General features: G+C 36.9%; 1 protein-coding gene and 1 long non-coding RNA gene across 3 annotated transcripts in view; one reads left to right on the top strand and one right to left on the bottom strand.

Annotated features, from left to right (window-relative positions):
- LOC107644262 (kinesin-like protein NACK1) overlaps positions 462-6,456 on the top strand; it is a 38,498-nt gene continuing 32,503 nt past the window's right edge. For both annotated transcript variants that reach the window (XM_021102860.1, XM_016348083.2), the window contains exons 1-3: positions 462-600; positions 682-809; positions 2,099-2,154. The gene's annotated coding sequence lies outside the window, so the exon portion shown is untranslated. The remainder of the gene's footprint in view (positions 601-681; positions 810-2,098; positions 2,155-6,456) is intronic.
- Positions 4,496-6,456, bottom strand: part of LOC107644264 — a 3,412-nt gene continuing 1,451 nt past the window's right edge. The window contains exons 2-3 of the long non-coding RNA XR_001621286.2: positions 5,826-5,888; positions 4,496-5,728 (exon numbers count right to left, since the gene is read on the bottom strand). This is a non-coding gene — a long non-coding RNA (uncharacterized LOC107644264). The remainder of the gene's footprint in view (positions 5,729-5,825; positions 5,889-6,456) is intronic.

Below are 6,456 nucleotides of genomic sequence, written 5' to 3'. Positions count from 1 at the left end.
TATCCACTATTCACTCCTTCAGCCGCCAACCCCTTCCCAAAGACTCCACACCACAGCATAGTAGCATACAGACACACGGACTCCCCCTCACGGCACCCACACTCAGCCTCACACACCTCCCTCACCCTCCCTTGTTGTCGTGCCAGCCACCCACGCAGAGAGAGAGAAACGGAGGAGCGTCGCCGGCAAAAGGAGAGGTCACCGCTGCCGCCAAATCGTCGAGTCGTCGTGTCCTGCCACCACTGCCACCACGAAGACGCCGAACTGAGCTGAAGAAGAGGCAGATCGAAACGGGCTTTGAGGAAGAGTGTCGCACAAAGTCGCGGAGGAGGAAGAATCATCGTCGCCTGTGCCGCCATCGCCGAGGAGAGGAAGGAAGGAGCTACTGCCGTGGTTGTTGTCACGTTCCTGGTTGCCACCACACTCGCCATCACGGAGAAGGGGGAACCGTCGTTGCCAGGGGTCGCTGTCACTGCTGTTCGGGGTCGCGGTGGTCAAAGTCGCCACTGATGGAGTTCGTCGCAGCTCTGTCACCGTTCTGCTCTCTGGGAGTCGTCATTGGAGCCGCCGCTGCTCTATTCTTGGTTTCTTTTTGGTACAGTAAGTGTCTCTACTTCAAAAACCCTTACCGTTATCGTTCTGTTATAAGTTATTAAGGATTTTTCAATGTTGATGTCATAGGATTGAGTTTCGGGTCTTGCATGGCGAGTTTGATGACTGTTGTTGACTGTGGGAATGGTCGGATTTGAAGTCGCCGCTGCGAAATGAGAGTTTTAAGGGTTTTGTCGTGTAGTCAAGTCGCAACCAAGGTAGGGATGCTTTTCTTAAACTTATTTTACTTTTAAGAATTGTTACAAGTTGATATTAATGCAAAAAATATATTTTTATGATTTTTTAAGTCTTATGGACTGAGCTGAGTTGATTTGAATAAATGTAATTGCTTACCTAGTTGGTTGTTGAAGTGGTCGCTTGATAGTTATATTGGTTTCTTGACTGTGTTAGAGACATTGAGAATTTTGATTTATTGATTTATTTTGTTAAATTGGTGGTTGCTGAAATAATTTGATATTTGTAAATGTTTTGATATTAGAATTAGTTTTGTTGATTTATCAGAAATAATTTTGAGAATTGGAAATAATTTGATTTTGGAAGCGGTTTGATTTTGAAATGATTTAATACTGGAAATGGTTGATAAGAGTTTGATAAATAGTTTGGTTGGGATCTGAGAAAGGTGGCAAAGTCCAAGTTTTATGGGAGATGCTGCCGGAATTTTTATAAAACCCTAAGATTTTGTTTGAAGTGTTATTTAAAAGAAAATTTGGTTTAAGAATCGTATTATTTGATTTCGATTTAGTATGGAAAGATGATTTTGTTTCTTTGGAAAATTATTGAACGTGAAAATAAAGTTGATTTGAGACTTTTGTTTTGGTGAAAAGGAGTTTTATGAAAGCAAAATGGATTTGAATTGTTATTAAAGAGAGAAATTGATATTTAAAACACCTGGGCAGTATGCAAGGGTTGTGACTTAGTCCCACTTGCTCCGGGTCAATATTTTAAAATATTGTAGTTTTGAATGTGAGCTTTGATCTGGCAAGGATCGTGGTGGTGTACCGCTTGTCTAGTGTCGCGATGGACGTGCAGATCGTGGTTGTTTACCGCCACGGGTTGTGAAAATGTTTGTAGGGATCGTGGTTATTTACAGCCCACGGGTGTGTGTTTTTCAATTGAAAGTCTTGCGAGGATCGTGGTGGTGTATTGCTCACCAGGTGGGGATGGAGGTGGTGTACCACCCACTGGTTTTCAAGAGAACGATATCCGGGTTAGCTACCGGATGTATCGGGTTCTGGCAAAGTAATTGACGTGTGAGCTCACGTCCAATAGGACAGGCATGCATCATGTTGCGTTTGTTTGCTTTGTTTGGGTGTGCTTAAGTGTTTTGGTTTGCCTATCTGATGAATTATGTTTAACTGGTAACTGTGATACTTGCTGTAACTATTCTTTAAATGTGCTTGCCGTGTATTTGTTTGTACTTGTGATTTATTTCTGTCTTGAGTATTTGATGGTGGATTGATAATAGCGGTGATTTATTTTGAATTAGGCCGGAGGTTGAGTTGATTTGGTATGGGCCATAGGCCGTGATTGGTTGGATCAATGGTTTCTTTTAAAAGTAAATTTATGCGACTTGTTGATGGAGTTATCTTTTTAGAAAAGGATTTAAAAACTCATTTGCATTTGAGTTTTGAGCATGCAATCAGTCCTATATTATTGTCATATATCATATATTATAATTTGAAAATTTTGGTTCTGTCAATTTCAGTTTGTTTTTTACTTCAGTAAAATAGAGTTTTTTAATTTTAGTAGAGTTTGAAATTTTATGCTTACAGTTATAAAGTTTCTTGAACTTGTGTATAAAGTTATAAACTAAGAGTATATAATTATCTACTCTTGATTTTTAGTGTAAAGTGCATCATGGTCACTTTAGCCCAAAAGAATCGGATCCATATTTCTGATAATTTCATAACTATGATTTATCTAGAAGATGATTATCAGAGCACCTGGAACACCAGCTTCAAAGATAGATAGGACACCGGTATCAACCCCAGGAGGGCCTAGAGACAGAGAGGAGAAGATTGTAGTTACTGTAAGGCTAAGGCCTTTAAACAGACAAGAACAATTGGCTAAGGATCAGGTGGCATGGGATTGCATTGATGATTTTACGATTGTATATAAACCGCCCGCAAACGAATGTGCTGCTCAACCAGCATCGTTTACCTTTGGTATCAGATAATTCATACTTTCCTTCATAATTTGATGTCCTCACTTTATTTATTTATTAGTATTATTTATTTTTGTCAATGTGTTCTTGTAGACAGTTTTTGGTCCTGCTTGTTTAACTGAGACAGTGTACGAAGGGGTAAAGAATGTGGCTTTATCTGCATTGATGGGCATTAATGGTAATGTATTTAATTTTTGTAGCTTTATGCCCTGATCACTCTGGTAATTTGTGCCTCTGCTAGTGACCTATGAATGACCAAATGATTGCATGCATATTTGTGCAGCGACTATTTTTGCTTATGGACAAACTAGCAGTGGAAAGACGTATACAATGAGAGGAATAACAGAGAAGGCTGTCAATGATATTTATAAGCACATAATGAATGTAAGTTTTTCCAAAGATTCAATATTGGTCTGTAGAGTTGCTTTTTTATTTCTTAAGCGAAAAATTTTGCATCTTTTTTATTACTAAAAGGGCCTGTTTTGTTTTACTTTTTGACTCAACTACATTAAGACAATATTTTCTATCTTTACCTTCTGTACTGCAATTCAATCCAGTTATTTTTGATGGAAGTATAATTATGTTAATTGTCAACAAATTTACAGCAAGTTTTTGCATATTTTGATGATTAATTACATTTAGTTGGTGATATTTTATGTAGGATTTTAAATTTGAAAGATATTTTAGAATGCTTATTTATAATTTATTTATTATTTTATTATAGAATGGTTTTTTTGGTTGAACCACTGTTAGACCGATTAACCTTACTTATAACAGCTTAATGGATGGATATTTTTGGCTTAAAGAGGTAAATAAGGCAAAATATCTATTCCATACAATGACCCAAGGGGGAGTGTCTCCTGATATTTGGAGTTACAATATCATGATCCACGGCTTGTGCAAAAGTGAAATGGTCAATCAGGCCTTCAAACTCTTCGACATAATGTGTTCGAAGAACTTGGTTCCTGACGAGGTAACTTTCAGTGTCCTAATTGATGGCTTGAGAAAATCAAGGAGAATCGATGATGCTTTTGAGCTTCTTCAAAAGATGCATGATGGAGGTCATCCTGCTAATATAGTCACTTTCAACATTCTTATAGAAGAATTAAGGATGTAATAGAGAATTTTGAACATCTGGATTATAGCCTTTAGTGGAAAGATGTTCAAAATTCTCTATTACATCCTTAATTCTTCTATTTTTGCACAGGCCATCTATAAGAATGTTGAAAGTGACTATATTAGCAGGATGACCTCCATCATGCATCTTTTGAAGAAGCTCCAAAGCATCATCGATTCTCCTTGATTTTCTCAAGCCATCAATTAGGACACTGAAAGTTACCTCGTCAGGAACCAAGTTCTTCGAACACATTATGTCGAAGAGTTCGAAGGCCTGATTGACCATTTCATTTTTGCACAAGCCGTGGATCATGATATTGTAACTCCAAATATCAGGAGACACTCCCCCTTGGGTCATTGTGCGGAATAGTAGGATGGGTTCGAGTAGTAATGCAAGTTGGGGGAAGAAGGTGAAGTTTCAGCACCCTAAATGCAAGTGTGGAACTTATGCGATCATGCAAGGATCTGGAACTGTCAAGAACCCAGACAGAATTTTCCATGGTTGTTGCTACGAACATGTAAGTGTTCCTCCATGTTTGATTCTTAGATTTAAGTTTTCTTGTGTTCTTTAACGAATTATGTTCATAATAAATGCAATTATAGACGGAACGACCTCACTGCAACTATTTTGTGTGGCTGGACGAGTTGATTTCTTGTCATGTTGGGCATGAGAAAGGTAGTGATGTTGAAAGAAGAATGATGATGCTAGAAAACAGATTGGATCAACTGGCATAGAAGGTTGATTTGGGAATTGAAGGAAAATCAAAGAAATGGAGTAATCAGTTCATAGTCTCTGTTATGCTAGCCATGTTAATTTCATTAGCAACAGTGAAGTATCTTGTAGTTTGGGATATAGATTATATTGTATTGCAATCATTGATGTATGGTTAGGGTTGATATATGGATTGTTGTGCCCCTATAATTGCATATTCTATGTGAATAGATTGTGACTTTGTTGCATTAATGATAATATAATTTTGTGTAAGAGATTTGGAACTATGAAATCCTGGAGAATGATATATTTCCAAAAACATAGTAATTACATTCATAATTCTATGCACATAGGTATAATTTAGTCTGCTGATAGCTTTCCAAAGACAGTAATTACATTCGTAATTCTATACACATAGGCATAGTTTACTCTGCTGATAGCTCAGCTCGAAACAAGAAAACATGTTGCATCTAAATGGATACACCCAAAAAACAATAACCAAGTCTGTTACATATTCCATAATATTAAATAAAAGGTCTTAGACTAGCAGACATCCAAGATGCATAACAAAAAAAAAAAAAAAAGACATCAGTTCATCATTTCTGCTTTGGTGGCCTAAAGCCATATGTTGGCTTGAATCTCGGGGGTACATTTAGGTTTGGTGTGGGAAAAAATTTGAAGGTACTTGTTGCAGTTCCTATGCTACTTGATTCATTAGTGTGTTGTTGCTCCTGAGTAAGTGGTCTTGTGGATAAGGGTTTGGTCTGTTGGAGAGTATGATTCATTAATGGACGGGTGACTGGATTGTGTTGAATTGGAGGTGCTAGTGGCCTAGTTATTGATTGCTTGACTCTAACTTGTGCTCCCTGAAGTGGAGTATTTGGGCTAGTATACACTGAGGGGTCAGCATTGACATCCAAACCCTAAAGCAAAACAGAATAACAATTTTTATTTTGATAGATTGGGCCATAATTTTTTGGAGTGTATAAACAATATGACAATTAATATTACGTCTATCTGTGGTGGTGCAAACTGTAAGAGTTTGATCTTCACTCTTGGTTCTTGGATTACAGCAGGTGTACTCCTGAGCTTGGGCACCTTTTTCTTTTGGTTTTTGCTTTAGCCTATAAAGTATAACACAATAGTATGTTATTGGTTTTAGTCCATATCAGTTTCAAATGGATCAAAATACCTAATACAAAAATGAGGAGGTGGGTATACCACTGGGTCCAGAGGTTCCCCAGCCAGATTGTTGCTTCCATTTGATTGAACTCCATCCGAAATCTGTGCAATTTAAAAAGGGCAGTCCTACGGTGCGATGCTTTTTTTTTTCAGCATGTGCTGAAAAAACGTGGCTGTTGACAAACAGCAATGCGTATAAAAATTGTTCCATTAAATGAGGCAACTGTTGCATTAACTTCAGCTGCTGCAGGTCTTGTTGGTTGTTTGGTTTTTAATTATGTAAAATTATTGGTCATAATTAAGCTCTTGAGTTTTTTTTGTTGTTAACTAGTCAGTTATAGTAAAGGAGTGAGTTTGGGTTGTTAATAGACCTTATGAGTCTATGAAATAACATAAAAAAAAGAGTTGGTTTAGTGGAAGTGTTATTCGGTCTCGGAAATAATAATAATAATAATAATAACATAGCAGTAAATTACAAGTTAAAGCCACTTGAAAAAAATTTGAATAAAATGAAACAAGTCAAAATCTAAACTTTTTTTTTTACTTCAAAGTATGAAATGAAATTTGAATTCACGACCTTTAAATAAATATAAAATGACTATACTGTTTAAACTATAGTTCATAGGTGAAAACATAAAATCCAAATTTTTATTGAATACGACCAAATATG

This window comes from Arachis ipaensis, chromosome B05, assembly GCF_000816755.2.
Source record: "Arachis ipaensis cultivar K30076 chromosome B05, Araip1.1, whole genome shotgun sequence".
Lineage (NCBI taxonomy): Eukaryota > Viridiplantae > Streptophyta > Magnoliopsida > Fabales > Fabaceae > Arachis > Arachis ipaensis.
Note: the sequence above shows the minus strand (reverse complement) of the source record. Positions and strands in the feature narration are given on the sequence as shown.